General features: G+C 40.6%; 1 protein-coding gene across 3 annotated transcripts in view; it reads left to right on the top strand.

Moving 5' to 3' along the window:
* LOC143359820 (cysteine-rich secretory protein 3) overlaps nucleotides 1–19,699 on the top strand; it is a 122,120-nt gene that overhangs the window by 30,725 nt on the left and 71,696 nt on the right. The window contains exon 1 of one of the 3 annotated variants that reach the window (XM_076798095.1): nucleotides 2,970–4,044. The exons of the other annotated variants lie outside the window; for them this stretch is intronic. The gene's annotated coding sequence lies outside the window, so the exon portion shown is untranslated. Of the gene's footprint in view, nucleotides 1–2,969; nucleotides 4,045–19,699 lie in introns of those variants that run through there. 3 annotated transcript variants of the gene reach the window in all.

The following is a 19,699-nucleotide window of genomic DNA, read 5'->3' as shown; positions in this document are numbered from 1 at the left end:
AAACCGAGACATGCGTTTTTGGTCGAAAATGCTACAAATTGAATCGTCTGTAAAAGCATGAAAAATATTTTGTTTTTCTATTTGAATCTCTTACAGATTCGAAGATTGAAATTTCCCCTTTACAACGACTGCTCGAGTCTTAACCTTATTGTTAGATCATTTTCTTGGTCCTATCTTTGAAGAAACACGAGGGACAAAGGTCGTGCAAGGCCTTCACGGTGTATCTTGTATCGTTGCAAGGATGGCGGGAAACCTTTCATTCGAAACTCAATAAATCGACTAGAAAAAATCGTAGATCAAGTTTTAAGCATTCGTCGATAAACCGCGTATAGGACAGGGAATCAAATATTTTGTTATAGGGTATATTTGAGTAGTTTCTAAGTTTCATCCCCAGGTTGCGTCTTGCTTCGAGTCAGACTTGTTCCATTTCACTAGCATAAATGTCCCCGCATCGTGACGCAAGCGGCCATTTAGGAGTTCTCGCGCGATTAGGTGGCGAAAGTTTAAAAGCACCCCGCGGTCGAAGCCCTTATCATTTGGACGCGATGCGCTTCTTTAAATTTATTTCTGTCCAACTTGTTCCTGAAACTGCTGTTTCGTACACTGTTTCGTGGATACCTTGTACACTGTATGGTATATTCGCAGATAATTTTATTTCACTTTGGCCGCTGTTTGATAGCGCAACTTTATTTGCTCGTGTGCCCGCCCGCAACTTCCTCTCCCAAACTTATATATTCTATATATGTATATATGTATATGTACCACCGCGCGCACGACTCTCCGCGAAAATAACTAAACTTTTTAAAAATAACAAAAATTTTGGGTGAAAAACGTTCCGCAGTATTCCGCCTGTATTCTTGCTTTTCTCCCTTTCACAATACACTACATATCATGCACCGCCAACAGAAAAAATGGAACGGTGCTAGAGCTGTTTGTAGAAAATAATAATTTATTTATTTATACATCGCTGGAAATTGGAGGGAACTTGCAATATATATATTAATCTGCAGTTATTTCAATGTAATACTATGTAAGAAGTTGTCGATACGTTCAAGTGTTTAAAACGGATAAAACCACGCGTAAGGTAAAACGAATCGCGGTGGTAGTAATTTTCGTAGGCGATACGGAAGAGCGTCTCATTGTTATTTTTGCTAGCTTACCGTTATTGGAGTAATTCAAGTTTTTTCAGATTAATGGATGTTACGGAATTAGGTATTACGCGTGCAGATTTTATTTTGTCGAGTTATTTGCTGTACAATTATATAGAATATCGCGGAATATTGTAATGTTTTATGAAAACCACATTATGAATCGTTTTTATCAGAAATAAACAGTTACAGCGACTGCACGATGCTGCGGCTGCATACTGTTGTAAGCAAACAGTTGTTTATCCGCTTATAAAAACTATTGTTACTTCGAATTCATTATCTCAAGCTTCGAACAACACAAATGTTATAAATGTACTGCGGATCTTTATACGAGATACAAATTATTTACGTAAATTTCAAAATAGAAAAGTCAAATAGAGCTTTTTTGTTTTTGCTCCATGTCGTATGCTTGATACCGAATTTTTTACATATGTATCTTTTAAATCTTTATAACCACAATGATTTTACAGTGAATTCTATCAGTGAATTTCAACGAAAAATTGAAGTTTCTAATAAATTTTAATGGGGGGAATCTCAAGTTTAAAATTAATTTTCAAAGAATCGGATTATTCGGGGATTTTGTAGTAGGATAATTTACGACTTGTACAACCGAAACACTTTCTATAACGTACAATCGATAATCTCGTTAATATTTTCAATCGAGTGATTGGTTACAACCTATGCTTATAAATATTGGTGAATATTTAATTTGTTTTATTCTCTATTTTCTACTAAGACAGATAGGTATTTAAGATATTGTATATTCATATACATATATTCAAAACTGTTTTCTTTTTTATTCTTTTCCTTCCTGTTCGTATAGCGCGTGCTATGGTATGCACGATATCGAATTTTATAGCATAACCGATCCTCTTCGCTGCTGTATACACATATATTCGTAATTTCATTCTCGTGGATTACGATACGGTTCGAATCGAATCCACGATCCTTGATATTGTGCGCAAGATGATGCATATGTTCCATCTGGATCGAAGTTGAAACTTCTCTGTGTAACCGTAATTGGATTTCTGAATAGAGGATTAGGGAACGAACACAGGTGGCTGTTATACGTTCTTCTTCTGGCTTTCGTACACGCGCATATATCGCTTAAAATATATTTTCTTATTCTTTGCGAAAACTGAAAATCCTCTCTGTCCATTTTATGCTATGTCTCGTTGACAAAAAATATTTTCAATTCCTCTCCTGATTCCTCTGTAATTGTCTAGATGCATTTAGTCTGACATGTTCCCTAATACACTCTATTTTTGCCTTTTGCCAGTACTATCCGCACTGTTAGGACCCCTACGGCCAACTCTTCCGTAAACAAATTTTGGTTAGGTCAGGATTAGGTTTTTTGGGGAGCGGGTGCAGGGTGCACTGAAACGCGTGTTCGCTCGATGAAAAAGGACAGAGTTCGCTGTGGCGAGCGTCGCTAGATTTTTCGTGAAAATCTCGGAAACCGAGTCCGAGCGGCGCGGCGGCGACATGTACATATGTGTAGGGAAAGGTGTCATTGAAATCGGTGAGTAATCGCCGAAGCAAATAATTATCATACTTCCGTCGTCTTTCACGAACATCGAAGAAGTTCTAAGTTAGATTTCGACCGGTTTTCAGTGTTCTTTTGATCCGTGACTATCCGGTGAGCCCGACGCGACACGGAGCGCGTCGGTTTTCGCGCGCTCCGGACAGGATGGCACGAGGGTACGTTCGCGTAGTTTTCTCCCCGTCGCCCGTCGCCCGTCGCCCGTCGCCCGTCGCCCGTCGCCCGTCGCCCGTCGACGGAGGAGCTTGCGCCAGTTTGGTGTGCGTCGCACAGAGAGACGCGCGCCGCGACGCGACGCGCCACGGAACGGAACGGAACGGAACGGAACGGAACGCTCCTCGGGCCAGGTGACCCTTTTCGTAGTGGCACGCGAGCACCCGGTGCCAGTTTCGTTGAACCGATCGGAGAAGAATCATCTCGGTGGGTCGTCGCGATCGATCGTTTGCCGAGAGCACGCTGCTGGCCCGCTCGACGGTCGATTTCACCGCGATCGCTCCCCTCGATAGCAATCGATTCGAAAAACACCGTGCTCGTGCGTGCGCTCGTAAACATACTCCTCGAAACGATCGAATAACTGTCCAGCGAAGAAAAGATCTTTTCGCGGAAACCCTCCAAGCTGTTTTGCTATTGTTTAGGGATTCTCGGATAGTATCCTTGAAATTGCTCGGTACAGTGACAGCAAAGAGACGCATCGGAGCGACGAGGATCGTGCGTGTTTCCGTGACGGGGTTCAGCTAAATTCGCACCCGTGCACTCGGACTCGTGCTGGACGTTGTTCCGTTGTTTGATCCGTTTCTGTGTTTCATTCGAGTTTGATGGCTGTCGACGAATCGACACCTCTCCGCTCCGACACGATCTCGGTCTCCGAGGTGTTCCCCGGGTCTGTTCGATAGAAAAAAAAAAAAAAACTCTGGATGGTGGCATCGAACCGGGACTGTTTCGTCTTCCGTGCGGAGTTTGTGTTGCGGTTGAACTGACGGCACCACGGCGGTTGTAGATTTCGAGTGAAGTGCGCGTAGACGCGCGAGACCAATCGCCAATTGTTTGCCGTTTAAGATTGTTGTCTCCGGGAAACGGATTCGGAGTTGTCGACGCGACGACCTGGCCACACCGCACCGGGCTGCGGGAAACGTCGACCAAGATAGATGGTCGGGGAGAATCTGTGTCCGGCTAATGTGAAAATCGAGTTGGTATTGTGCTGACAGAAAACAGTTTCGGACTGGTGGCCATGCGATCGGACAGGTTAACGCGTGGCTAAATAGTAATTGTCTGATAGCCGCGACGATTCTTCCTAATTATTGACTGCGACCGCTTGGTTTTGCGGCTGTCGGTCAGGTTTCCACGGGGATTACGGTGAGTCGTTCACCAGCGGAATATGTATTATTTTTCGGTTACACCTATGTAACTCGAGGTAATCGCGCGAAGAATGCGATCAAATTCTATACGTCGATCGGATCCGAAACGACCGTTAACGGAGCGTCGCGAAGATCGACGCGACCATGTTGTATTTGTTACGGTTTTCTGTGAACAAATTATGTATCGGGATACACGGGTTGCAACAGTATTGTTGTTTAGGAAAATTGTCAGCTTATGCAAACGGTCACCCGCTGTAGATTCGGACTGAAACATGGTTTTTATTTGCTGTTTATTCGTATGCACGCTCTGCTGTGCAAAAGTTCGTACACGAGTCGAGGAAATTTCATAAATTCCCAATTGTTTCATAATTCGAGCACGCCCAGTCTTTCTTGAAAAGAAAAAATGCAGCAAACTTGATAATATGAAAATCACGCTCCCGACACGATATTGTTGCCCCTTATTCCTTTTCCCGTTTGCACGGGAATTATTCACCGTAGTTTTATCAACGTTGTTAACGCATTTGGAAGAAATATGTGAAACTAGTTTCACAGATGATCTTTCTCTTTTATTCGTTCGAATAAGTTTTCATCGTTCGATTTTTTGCAATGTTTGTTATAGTAAAAGACGCGTCTGCGTCATGCTGGACATTTCTCGACTTTTTTTATTCTTTTACAATTGACAACACAGAGGAGGAACATATGCTTTGATTCTGAATCGGAACACGAACACGCGAGACTCTGTCACATGGCGCGGATGTTTGCATACAAAATTGTTTTAACGGTATTGTTGTTTACTCTGCTCATCCGTTGTTATCAACTGTAAACATAAATTATACAATTTCGATTTGTTCGAACAAAGCTCACGACTCGGATGGAAACGTCTGGATTTTGTACGCGACGGTGAACAATGTATAGAAAGTGAAAGTGTTTATAATGTTACGGACAAAATTGGCTGATCTTATTGCAAGCGAACAAATATTAGTTTGATTACTCGCACTGTGTGCGCACACTTTTCACGACAATGGAATGGATTAATTGAATCGTATGCAATAATATTTTGGCCGAGATGGTCGGTTAGAAATTGATGAAAAACTGGTATTCGTACAGAGAGTTCTTTATTGCGGTCATGAGCAAAGCTCGTTTGGTCTGCAGCGATGGGGGTTGCAGTCCAAGGGGGTTAAACGGTCTCTATTCAAGCGATAGACCTTGTAAACAGTGATGGGATAACGTGAAGCGGAAGAAGGTATAACTCGGGTATGTTCCCCGATTCGTACGTATCTGTATGCCGGGCTCGATTCGGGTCAAATGTAAAAAGCTCCTATTGCGATTCGGTAGCTAACTACTGACCGAGTCTACGACCTGCATCTGGTGTTCAAATCGAGCGACCATGGTCGCTGGAAACCGTGTTCGCATCTGCGTTCACATTTATATGCGGGGAAGACGCGTGTATGTAGATCGGTTCGTTTCTTCTCGTATCGCGAGCGTCAAATTGATCTGTGCACACTTGCGCACTGTACCACCGCGAGATTCGATTAAATTTAAACGCTTCGACAGTCTTTTCAGCTGCGTGCGAAGAACGCGACTTCGAAACCGAGTATGGCTTCTCGAAAAAGTACGTTTAACCCTCCGTATGCTACACGTGTCCGAGTGATTCGCGACCCGTAGCGGCTCGAGGATAAGCTCGAGCGACCGCCAATGCGTGACCGACAATTTTCTATTCCGATATAAAACGATGCTCTTCATTTTGAAATAAGAAAAGGTGATTAGCACGCATAGAATCTGCTGTACGAGATTTCGCCTATGTCCGCTGGAGCAAATAGAATGTTGAAGAACGTTCAGTTTTATGCGAGAAACATTTCGACTCTCGGTGAATATTGTATCAAGGCTGATTAGGCAGTCAAAGTGTTAACGTGAAATCGTTCGAATTCCTTTGGAAATGTAACTCGATCATTTACCAGATGAAATTGCAAGCTTTTAACCGTACGATTTGGTCAATGATCATTCGTTCGTTTCAATTTTCCTCCGTTAGAGAGTTATTCATCCTTCTCCCGTATCGCAATTTGGTATTCATTGAAATTCGTCAATATGTGAATGTTATTTTAACCAGCGTATAAAATATTTTCGGTCAATTTAAATTTCCAAATTCCAAATTACCAAATTTAGAAAATAGGTCACACGATGAAAACACGCTCATTCTGTGTATATTCCATTCGTTTTCTGCGCATACCATGCACGTACAGATTATATGGCAGTCGAATGTTTTAATCTTTCATCCAAACAACGTTTTTTTAACACGTCGAATTCTAGAATTAAAATGTGCCATATTAAAACTGTACGAACCAATATTCGTAATTTCCATTTTCGACAGATTATTCTAAAAACATCAGAGCTAACGGTAAAAGTTGATTTCACTTGCGGAAGATTTAGAAAAATTACAAATGAATTTTTAACTTTATACCATCTGGTTGCTTCGTTTATGTTATGTGAACAAATTTCTATAAAATAACATTGATTTTTAAGAACTGGGTGACTGAATGAAATATTATTATTATTATTATTATTAATTTTCTGTGCAGAATAAACGCATATTGTACTTCTTCGTTACAATATAATCTTCCGAATGATTTGTTATTCGAACGACTGAAAAATTCACAAATTCATTCGGCAGCCATCTGTTAGTTTGAAATTTTGTAAATTATGATTCTACAAGGTTGTACGTTTTCTCTTTTCTTTTTAGCTTAGTCTCGTTTCGAGCAGAAAGCAACGTCAAAACAGACAGCTAACAGTTTCACAGAAAACTAATGAAAAAGTGAAGAAATTCATTTGCGAAGCCGCTTTGATGCCCAGGTATTCGATGAGATTTTACAAATTGAATCGTTTCAAAGCAGACTTGCCGAATATTTCAAAATTTCATCCCAATCGTCGGTCCACGTGTACAGTAATTCGAAATTACTGGCAGAGTGAAATAGGATTTAATCTAAACTCATAATATTCGTAAATTTACATTTTAGTCTGTCCGCATGACCTTACTAAATTTACGTTCCCGATGAGGAATATTATGAGCTTGTATTTTATTGTGCAAGAGGAGCCAGGACGTAATCGCGAAAAATCCCAGGTGATCATTTGTGTCGCCATGTTGCAACTTTTCAAAGCTGTACGCGGGTGAGGGGAGCTCGACAATATTTTTATTCGGAAAAGTGGACCAGCGTGTTTCACAGTCGCGGAACAGATTTAACAGTTTTCTCGCTGGCCTCTTACGGCACCGAAGCATTTTACCGCGACTCGAAAGCAATCGAACGAACACAAATAAACGTAAAACTGTATGGCGCGGCAGTCGTATTTCGGAGCGCAACGATTCAAATCGTTTTTCGAAAGTTGCGAACACACCGAGCAGGTTACACACACGGTGTATCTTGAATTTCGCCTAATCACTCGGCACACTGTGGCACCATCGAAATGTATAAATACGCGTTCCGGGTGTTCCACCAGCTGTAATGCGTCGCCCATGAAAATTCGTCGATAACGTGCGCCATATTTTGCCGGTCTTGTAGGCAGTTTACTCGTTTCGCTGCGTTGTCGTATTGATATTCTCAACGTGCCACGCAAACATGCCAGGACTTGTCTGAACAGGAAAATACAAACACGCAAAGTGTTCGAAATTAACGGGTTAGAATCCATATTGAATTGAAGCGAGAATTTGGACGTTTTTATCTCTAGATTATTTATTAGGTGGAGAAATAAGTGCTTTCTCGGTAAGACAACTATTTATTTGTATAAATACTTCAATCGATACAGAAATATTGTCTAGCTCTTTTACGGTTTTGGAAAGTTACTATTCGTTCGCAGCTCTCGCGTACGATAAAAACAATCGCATTCGCAAAACTCTCGGACTCTGAAGAACAATGTCGAGCCGAATCGCCGAATACCCTAATCCGCAATACGTCGGAAGCCGCCCCGAGTGATCGTCTTATATCGAAAGAAAACTGCTGTTTTGAAATGCATAAAATCTGCAGTCTAGTCGGAACTTTTTAAGTATTTTTGGACTGTTAGCTATGATACGACACGTGTTAGTCTTATTTTCAGACTTTAGAATACGGAGGCAAAATCGCAGGTATATCCTGTATTCCGAGCTATGATAAACACATTGCAATACGTCGTACAGAAAATGATGAAACAGATCGAGCTGGTGATACCGATTTTCTCGTTTGCAGGCAGCACGAAATTGGTAGCTCGCTGCTGTAAATCACCACCGTAATCATTAGCCTACAACACGTTGCATAGAAACGCTCGACGAACGCGTATCTACCTTCATCGACGACCAGTCGTTCTTTAGCCGATTCCAGTTCAATAAATTAAGCAACCCATCAGCCGGAAACCGTTAACCGTTAACCGTTAACCGTTAACCGTTAACCGTCAACGAAGGATCCTGTTCCAAGGCAACAAAAGTGAAGCAGCCGACGCGATGCGATGCGCGTCCGTTCACCTGAAATATGGTATCAGCTGTCCGGTCGTGATTCGCGGCCCGTCACCGATTAGAATTCGTTTAGACTGCCGCGACAATTGGACTTTGCATTCGTTCTTCTATTTTTAGTCTTTCTTCTTTTCTGCTCCGATAAAATGCGTGACCGCGCGCGAACAGCGAAGGACACGCGGTACACGTTCGAACAGAAATCGAAAATAATCGAATTGTCTGACAATGAGCTACAGGCACGAGTTCTACCAGATGAGTCATGCGATCGAAAGACTTCCGTGTATTCTCGTTTTGGTTAAAGCGAAAAATCTTGTAAATGAAACAGTTGGCTGGTAGTCTCTGGTACACAGGGATTATACCATTAGAGGAGAACCGTGCAGTATCGACCGCTTCAAGTTTTTTGTTATGTCGTCGGTTGGAATCGGAAAAATTGAAAATCCGAAAGAGGAGATTGCTGTGCAAGCGAATCTTAACGGACAAAATAACAATAGAGTTTTCCTGTTTTCTACCTGAGCTACCATACAATGGTGGAAGAGAGAGGGTCTTTCAGGCTCCGTACGGACACACAAACACAAACATTCGAACGAATTGAATATCATTTCATATGAAAATCGAACTATAGACAAGCGTTTTCTCCTAGTCGAATGACAATTTCGATCCAATTTCATTTACGAACCTTAAATTTCATTTACGAATCATTTTGGAACTTTTCGTTTCATCGAAAGAGTACATCTTTCGCGCGATTGGTCTCTGTTAAACTGCTCACTCGGCTTGAACTGGTTTCGAACGCATAACATGACTAAGCAACATATTCCGTAGCATGTTCACTGTTCACGGCCTCTTGTGTTATACGTTGTTCGAGGCTATTTAATGTGGCTCGTGTTGTGTCTAGAACGTAACACCTTTTGCTGGCGGATCGCGGCAATTAATCCGCCTGTGAAACTCTCGTCAATTAGTCGTTACAAACTTGATTAGGGTAAATGTATTAGGTTATTCGATTAGTTCGCGCTTTTATTGCACAATGAATTTCTTCCAAGCATTGTTCGTAAGCTTCTTATCTGCCCATTGATATGATAAAAATTCTGAATAAATTAGCCTGACCTTCTCCTCGCAACGTCCTCTGCTGATTGCTGATCTGTTCAGAGGTACATATCGACGTGTCGTTGGTGGATAAGCTTCCAACGAATTATGCAATTTCTAAAGGATTTTGTCATTCTAAAGGATCGTGTAAAGGATTTTTTATGGGTCTTTGGAATTTGATTCTGCGAGACCGTAAACGGACGCAAACGTTCCATGAAAACAGATCTATATGTTTTCTCTACAATTCGGATTTTACCTGATCCGTGGTTTTTCGCATCGCGACGCGTTATAGAAGAACAACGACGGCTTTGATGTGTCATTGTATCGCTTCGGTCGCTTGCTTAGAAATGTTCTGATCTTTTTCATGTACCTTTTGCGGCAACTCCGGTCGATATTTTTGGTCCTGTTGACTGCGTGCACAAGAAAACTTCTCGGAAACGTGTCGCGAATGTAGCAATGTAGCGTATTCAAGCTTGTGGAAGTCGAGCCGAACCGGCTGGTCCGACAGATACGTGGAAAATTTCATCGTAAATAGAATGTCGGATTCTGGCAAGAAAACTTTTTATTGGTAAATACTCGGCATATAATGATTCTTCTTTTCTTTTTATCAACACACAGTTTCGTTGCAAAACTAGTCGAGTTAAAATGCAAAGCGGTAATGGGAAAACATCGCTCGAGGGTCCTTTGCGTAATTATTTTTGGGATGCGTACGAGGATTATAAATGTTGTCTTCAAAAAGGCCGAATAATTACTAAAAATGCAGGTGCTTAAATTGCATTGTAGCGTCGCGTCGGTCTATGCGAATTTTTCGGAGTTTTCACAAGCTCTTACTAGACCAGAACTGTGCGAACACGGAGAGCGCTTAAATAATTAGGGCGCTTGAAACAAATTCATGTTGGCATACTAAATCAATGGTTTTTTTCTTCTTTTTCTTTAAATGGAAACTTGGTTAGTCCGAAGTCTGCATTATTTTTGCGCATTCTGCATTTTTCTATAAACCAATATATCACATAAATGTTTGAGACCTTTTAATTTGCAGCATACAAATACCTACATACGAACACATTAGAGGAAAATGAACACTGTACCATTGTACTATTTGTTTTAGCGAAATGATCGCATTGTAAATGTAGACCATTTTTTCGAGAATCAGAATTTTAACGTTACAACAACTTTTGTCTGAAACATTTTTCTATATCACTTACATATATTTTTTAAGATACGGAATTTCCTAACGCACCGTGAGCCGTCCTAATCATTTCGGCACCCACTGTCCACCGTATTACATATAGTATTTCTACCGTTCGACGGCTTTTGTTTTTCTGTATCAGAACTGTTTCGGGAGTTTTCCTTTCGCGTTAGTAAGAATAAAGCGCATCTCGAAGAAACGAGCATCTCCAACAACGCTCCGGCACACATAGCAAACTTAACAAAAATGGTTCTTCGATATCTCGGACAGGGGGTTCTCGAGCATCCTCCCTGTCCGCCAGCCGCCAGACCTTGCTCCGACGGATTACCACCTTTTCCGTTCTCTTCAAGACGCTTCCAGCGGAATTTCCTTTCCCAATAATGCGGGATTACGAAACTGATTTCGAAATTGATTCGAGTCCCGGACTCGAATCTTTCAAACGTAGGCTTAAAGAATAGTCAAAGTGTCGGTGACAGAAAAGTACAACAATAGGATATAATAAATCAGCCAGTCGTTTACGACTGTCGTTTACTTCAGCAGCGTAGTCACAGTATTCTACAATATTAACACTAGGTTTACGGACCACTAAAACTCACTATTTTACTTTACTTTATAAAAATCAGAAAAATTTGCCTATTCGAATTGTTAGCTATTCTTTTCTTTTTTCTTTTTTTCTTCTTCTTAATAATACGTACCAAAAGAAATAAATTTGTTGAATAATTCCTTATCGATGCATCTTTACAATCTGAATATTCTCAATATTAAAAATTGCAATGTATTCGCTTGTCAAATATGAAAATATATTTTCTCACAGAAAAGTTAGAATTGTAAATAACGACATGCACGATATTAATTTTATTTTATATGTGATACAAAAAGTTGTGATCGTCACGTATACGCGAAGATGGTCGCGAACGTGTTAAATAGAAGAAGTGCAGCACATTTGTAACATTATTTGGTAATTTTGGTTTAATAAATAATTCACGATAATATTACTTTGATTTTTGTAATAGAAAAGATGGTTACGAAAAAGGATAGGCATGTTTCGTAAAGTTAGCAAAACATGACACAATGTTTCGGACACTATCATTTTTTCCCTTGAAATTGTTATTTTCGTGTTGATCGTCACGTTCGTATGCAACAGATTGTTCGTACGCGAATTACAATCCACGTGAAAAAACACCACGTTCACAGATACCGTTAAAGGATAGCTTATTGTATTTTAGATGGTAAAAAGTATGTCGCATTCTAGTAAATATTTTCTCTATATAATTCATTCGTTTTGCGTGTTTTCCTCTGTTTGTAAGCGTATTTCGATGATTTACAGTTTACAGTTACTCCCAACAACGAGCAATGAAAAAGCGATTTCAATTTAATTGCTTTTCATCGAAGCTGTTATCGATCCTGGCAGTTACAAATTATAGATGCAGAATGTATGAACGTGTTGACTTTTATTAAACGTTTCGTTAAATTGAACAGTTCATCAAAATAGGGAAAAACATGATTGTATATAATCAATCGATGCTTTGTCGTTAAACCAATATTCTCACGTCGGTGCGTTCCTCAAATTGTACAATACGTAGGAAAGCTTTTCCTTTGTTGTACAAGTAGAGAAAACGCAGTTTTTTGATCACGTTCTAATCTCCGAATGGCAACAAGAACGGTAACGGTGCAATCCATTTGAACGGTTGATTTTACGCTTTTAGAGTGAATTATCGCTGAGGGGAATTGTTTCTTGCAGTGTTCAACGTGCTTTACAATTCGAAGAAAGTATCATTAATATCAGACTCTTTGGACTAGGAGCATTTCCTTGTTTCTTGTGAAATCGATTATACGTCCTGGGTCGATTATTTCTCGTTTCGAGGGATTTCGTGTTTGGAATTTCATTCAGTTCCGTTCAATCGCGCATCCGCTAACTTTCAATTGTTTAATTTCCCCCTATTTCGGAAAAATGATTCCGCATTGCTACTATCTAAATCTAAATCGATGTTACACGGAATAAGCGATAAACCGAATGCTTCTATATTTTGAAAACTCAAAAACCAATCGGTCACGTTCGTGACATTTCTCTGATTAAAATAACACCAAACACGACACAATTTCGATCATATTTTCCTTTTTTAATTCCTTTTTGAATTATCCCTGTTGAAATAATGTAGTCACATTGTGAGTAAAACTCACATCCGGGAATGTCGGGGCGTAGACGCGGCGTCGCTTTGGCTGTTACAATGTAACAACTTATAAAAAGCCTAATGGAGTGTGCGTCATATGTCGATATGACGATCGGAGGAAAAATGACGATCGACACGAGACTAGAGTGGGGAAGACGTTAGCTGCACGTCCACCCAAAGTTCAGTTCGATAAAAGAATCGGTTTGGGCAGGACATACCTGGCACGTGTAATAAGTTCGACACAAGAGTCGGTTTAGGCAGGACATACCTGTGTTATATATATATATATATATATATATATATATATATATATATATATATATATATATATATATATATATATCAAGTTTTTATATTAAAGAAAGTTCCTTATTCGCTAACGCTGTGCTTTATGATAGGACAAACATCATTCCTATCATATCCTCGACAATCCCAATTACAGTTGCAAGTTAAATAATAAGTTCTGTTGTACATGTAGAAACATGTTTGAATTCGAAAAATTCAGTTGTGATTCGTTGCGAATGTGCATAACGACATTCAACCAGCGATTTGTAGTCAGAGATCAAAGTAGTAATCGCAAATGATTGATTACAATCCTGCAATTTGTTGATCAATCAAACAGAACATTAAACGTAATCAAACTGATTCACCTTACGACACAGTCTATAAAAACACTCGTTTCGATTGCTCTGTGCGTGTATCAGCGTATCAGGTATATTTTATTGTGCCAGCAATCGACGATACGTTCAAATACATAGCGTTCGTACAAACTATTATACATATTGGTATGCATCCATGGAAAGCATATTATACGTAAAGAAATGTATTTTTCTTACGTTCTCTTACGTTTTCTTACGTTCAGCAATTTCTCTGAAAACACGTACATACGAAAACCTGGTACGAACCTGGTATGGCTGTAACTTGGAGGAAAAGTTAGATAAAACTGACATTTACATTCTAGTTGTTTTAATTATGTCTGTGTACCGTGTGTGTATACTACTACAGTTACGGATATACCATATTATGGCACGCCGCGCAAGTTCATTAGTCAAATAAAGCTGTGCACAGCCCTGCGGCGAATAGAATCTGTATGAAACAATTTCACTTGCATTTTCGAGGGACATTGTTCCTCAAGAGACAACCATAATCACCGGAAAAACAAACTTTCACATATCACTTAACCTCTTAAGCGGGAGGGGGTGGTGTGTGTGTGTGAGAGAGGAATTTTCGGATAAAACCTTCTTATGTCATTTGCTCGGCGGAAAGTACAATAGTATTGTATGTTGAAACAAAGAGGTATAGAAAATGTTAAAAATACTCTTCACTAAAATATTTGTCATTTCATTGTGTTAATATTATTAAAATATTTATTTAGAAATGCATGCTTAATATAAAAATGCATCGATTGCAAGAAACAGGAATAAAAAATAGAAATCTTTTTCTTTTCTGAATCGTTTTAACGAGTCACAAATAACACGTATGTATGTATGTATGTATGTACGTACATTCGAATTCTTAAATTCTTCTGACATTGCTGCTTTGTGTTTTCGCTACTCGCTTTGAGCAGAAATGCATAAGATCCGTGGTCGAAAAATTAGTTTGTCTTTCAGTGGGAGAGCTAATATTACCATTACTATGTATTAAACAGAGGTTTCTCATCTCGTCGGGTACTACAAACCCTTAAAGTCGTTAGACTTCACTTTTCTTCAGGTCCTGTAGAATTTCTCATTTTTCTTGTAGAAAGATGATCCTTTTAAAGAAAACTGTTTCAGTTTCGAAAGTGACTTGAAAACTCTTTGATGCGACACTTACGCGTGCGGATGAAGAGTGTTCGTGGCACGCTTTGATGGGGTTAAATGCTGGTTTTTCGAGGCTTCACGTTCGGTGGACGTAACGAGTGCCTATTTGACGTTGCGTTTCGTAGGGGTAGTGAGGGGTGGGGGGGTGGGGGGGGCGGTAACCAGTCGAAAACAAGTTGAAATAAATCGAATAATCGGAGGATCAGCCCGGGCAATGGCGGGACGGAAGGAGAAAGGGGCCGATTTGGCCGGAGTAAAAGCGTTGCGCGTTAAAACGCAAATGCCGGCGGAGTGCGGTTTCGTGTTAGGGGCTGTGAAAGGACCTCCAGCTACACCCGTACTTCCATCCTCGTACTCTTCTGGACTGGTTTCCACGCCGTGTTCGTACGCGTCTTTATTGACTTTCGGGGAAAGTGCCAATGCGCGCCCGACTCTGTCCGCAGCAGTTCACCCGAAATGATTCGTGATCTACTCTGCTGCCCTTGCACAGTTCTCTCTCATAAATTCTCCAATCAATTGTGTTATTGTTAATACATCTTCGCGATTATATTCATTTGAAACGATTAACGCATCGATCGACAGGATATCTCGACTCTGAAACTTTGACTGAAAATGCCGTATATGTACAGGGTGTCAGAATTCTATGTCCTCTACCAGAAACGTCTAAACGAGCCGGTACCGTTTAAGCCACCGTTCCTTACTCGCTATTTATTGCGGGCACCTTGCGGCAAGTTCAGAACGAGACACGTTTAGGGCAGAGTGTTGGTTGGAAGTTTCTTACACTTGTGTGCCACGTGTTAAACGATGTTTCGTGTTCCATTAGGTTCGTCGAGATTACCGAGCATCTGACTCGTTTCCACGGCTGGCCCGGGAACGCGACCAGCGTGGTTCCATTTAAAAGAGTATAAAGATGGAAATTCGTATGGGGCGAAAGGTCGACGTTTCGCCGGGGTGATATTCTAGCCCGTTCAAATCCACATTAAATCCGCGTCGAACGGCTAGTAAATGTGTGTGGCAACATCGACAGCCTCCGTACAGGTGTCGGTTTAAAACTGGCTGTTAAATTTTTATTCGTTTGTACCGGCTTTGAAGCGGACACGTTTAGGAGGGTTAGATCGCCGGTTTTCGATCGTGTTACCCGATGTTCGACCGATAAATTTCTTCGGGGCTGCGTTCGCGTTCGCTCGAGAATCAACCGACGCGGCGCGACTGTAATATTTTCGCGTGCGTATTTGCGCTCGCCATGGTAATAAGCGAAACGCTTTTATCGCTTGCGCTCCCGAACGTACTTTTTTGATTTTTCTACCATCGATCTGGCCGAACAATTTTTGTTTTTCTCATACGGTCTACCGAGTTTCCCAATACGCATTAGTTCGTCCGGAAACGAACATTTTACGAATAATCATTACATATTTTCAACCATTTCTTTTCTTTTTTTTTTTGACCATTAAAGTCTCTGTAAATCGGACAGGAACCTTTGCAATCGTTCAATACGTTTTCAAAATTGACGAGCGAATCTGTGCATGGTCCAATCGATCATCGTCGATTCTATTAATCGTAGAAAAAAGGTTCACCGTTGTTTCAGAAATCTACTTATGAGAAATCGTGTACACCGTATAACCATACACGGTCACAGTATAGCTTCGATCGCCATTTTTGTCATAAGGAAATTGAATTGAAAAAAAATTGATAAATTGACAAATTGAAAATTGAATTCGTGCATATCGTTCGCGTACATTTCTGTCACTATTAAGAAAATTTTCGGTAAAAACATTCGTTGTTATTTAGACAAAGTAATAGCCAAAAAATCGCGGTACATTTTCAGCACGCTTGTTTAGTCCTCTAAACGTGAGTCGAACAACTCCATTATGCGAGTTTAAAGAACTTCAAGAACTTTCGGTATTAATGTCATAGAAAACGTTTACGTTCTGCTGTGTTTTCTAATTTCTTTCGAAAGGTAATTCAAAAGTTTGAACATCAGCATTTGTGTGTGGCTAAGAGGAAGAAAGGCCGCGAAAACAATTTTTCAGCCCTACAGCTAAGGGCCAAGCTACTACGTAGACATAATGGAATGATTTGATAAGCCGCGCAAACGGCTGCTTCGCTCGAGGCGAATCGAATTTCACGCAGAAAACTGCGCAATATAATTACACGCGTTGGCCAACAGAATTTCATTTCGCCGGGGAACTAAATATCGGAAGTAATCCGATGCGTATCGCTTTTTGCAGTAAGGCGATCAGAGTTTCCCGATACTTGGCGTTTGTTGTCGACAGGTATTGGACGTGGAAAAAATTACTGAAAGAACTTGCAGCTTCGTTTATCATCCTGATTATTGGAGATTACCGGCCGTTGTCGCAGACATCGTTCCGCGACTTCATCGTCGGCCCCGTAAAAGGATCAGAATTTCCTCGGCGCGGTTATTCGTGTGGCCGTGGAAATTCTTCGAATCGATGGGTCTTCAGAACAGCCTAGTTACCCTCCGATTTCGATCATTTTTGGACATGTTGTAGAACATGCTGTCAACATAGTATTCTTCTATTCGCTGTGGGATCCCCTTGAAACCAGTCAAGAGGTAAACAGGCGCGGCGCGGCGCGGTGGGACTCGCACTAATACAAGCCAAGCAAAAGATTTGGTTGTATTTGCAAAAATGTTTCTTAGCAGCTCATTGGCATCGCGACCAGCCATCGTCGTTCCACCAGCAACACGCGGTGGTGGAAAATCATCGAAATCGGAGGGAATGCAGCTGTTCCGCAGTTTCACCTTCGAACGCATTCTACGTCGGCGAAGGAACGTTATTCCCTGCCCCCTGCCAGCGACGAAGAAGGGAGCGTGTCGCGTTATAAAGGGCGAATAGTTTTACACCAGCCGTATCTACTCGCGTGCTCGCGAAACGGGAAGTCGTAAAAAAAAAAAAACCGGGAAATAAGTTTATAGCTGCGGCTGAAAGTATATCCACACGTTATTCTCACGCTTGTTTCTTTTCGCGCCTATCTCGCGTGTAACGTCGGCGAAACTTTGCTGCCGTGAAACGCCGAGCGATAACAAGCATTCTCTTATTGGTTATTTATTGTTTGTGTTTCCCTAACATCCAAACAAGAAGTAACATTTTATTTGCAAATAAGAAATAATAATAGTAATAATAATAATAAATAGATTATTCAAATGAATTTCTAATTAAACAAAAAGTTAATTATTATCATTTCCAAATGAAATATTAATTTGTTATTTCTTATTTGTTGTTTGTTATTTATTATCTAAAATTTCTATCTTCTAAAAATTCCTATCCTGCGATTCAGCACCGGCAACGAGAAATTCACTTTTGATCGTGATACATCATCCTGAAGTGTCTGTACTGTTTCAGAGGGCTGCTCGGTTTACTCGATCGCGAAATAAAATGACACGCGAGTCGAAGGGATCACGAAGAAAATAGTAAAGCGATGACGGTGGGGATGAATAGGGCGTGTGCGAGCAGCCGTGAAATTTAATTCCAGGGGGGCCTGCTCGCAGGATAGTTTTCGGTTTTCGCACATCCCCACGGCTTTTGAATTCTAGGTGTCACTGATCCGCTATTTTCGATTATGGCATTTCCGGTTGTTTAGCTTGGCCGGACCGCAGAAATCCTGGTTTTTCGTCCCGACTTCTATAATTCGGTCTTGTTCTCTTACGATGCGAAGCCTCAACTAATCCGTGAATCATTCCCAGCATTTTCGCTACCGCGCGCCAGTGCTTTCTTCTTTTTTCTCTCTATCTTTTAAAGACGAAATTCCAAGGATTACGTCACGCAAAAAATCTCCCGCAACATCCTTAATTTAAATAAGCGTTATATCTTATGGTCTTTATGTTGGAAAGTCTGCGGAATTATGTTTGGCCATTTTTGTTCATTCCTCCGTGAACGAAAAGTATCACAGAATGGTAGTACTAGATGGAAAATAAACAATAAAATAAAATATAAATTATGTCTGTGTTACGGCAAACCGATTAAATCGATAGGTTAAAATAATCGAAGACGGTTCGGTAACTATACTGTGGCAAATGCAAAACTTTGATTTTGAATCTTCTATGAAGAATTTCGGTGATCCGTGTGAAAGCTGCTTCGGTGCTTGGCAGTTCGAAAGCTCGTTGCCCTAAATTCCCACGATATTATAGTTCGCGCATCGTCGAATAGGCCGGAATTATAAATCGTGACTGTGCATTGTTACTTTTGAAAGGTTTTGCCAAGCGGTTGAACCAAAGATTCGAAAGATCGAGACTAGAGACGTCGTCGCTTGTAAGAAAAGATCGAGGTTTTAATAACCCGATTTCATTATCGTTCGCGGAAAACCTGAACTTCTGAATGGCAGTGTAGAACAACGCAGATTATTATACGTATAAAGCCGAGTGGGAGGGGAAGCAGCGAAGCGAGTCCTTTCAAAATTAAATTCTGGACCGTCGCGCGTCGCGTCGCGTCGCGTCGCGTCGGTTCGTTACGGTTACGGAAAAACGTGCCTCGTTTCTCCGGCTATTCCACCCCGTCGTTTCTTACCGTCGTTAACACACTTACACGTAGTCGAATCGGTTCTTTAACGGATTTTCTTCTGTTCCCTCGCAACCTACGTTCCTTAAACTTCGACGTTTTCAGAGCATTAAGGCGCATCGTGTAATTAACTCGTGAATATTCAAACGTTTCAACGACGAGGCATTTAGTATTTAGTACTCGGTCAATTTTTTCGCAACATCGACTGTAGCCATTTGAATATAGGATTTCCAAGTGAGTTAGTTCATTTGAAAAGCGGCTAGGGTAAGCAATTACTCTGCCTATATTTATCACGCTTTTATTTTTAAAGCATAACGAATATTGAAAAAGAGATATTATATACAATTTCTGTTTTCTTTTCTCTTTTTGTTTTCATTAAAATCAGTTGTACATATTTCTTTTTTAATATTCATCATGTTTTAAAAATAA

Source organism: Halictus rubicundus, chromosome 12, assembly GCF_050948215.1.
Source record: "Halictus rubicundus isolate RS-2024b chromosome 12, iyHalRubi1_principal, whole genome shotgun sequence".
Classification (NCBI taxonomy): Eukaryota; Metazoa; Arthropoda; class Insecta; order Hymenoptera; family Halictidae; genus Halictus; species Halictus rubicundus.
This window is presented reverse-complemented; position numbering and strand designations above follow the sequence as displayed.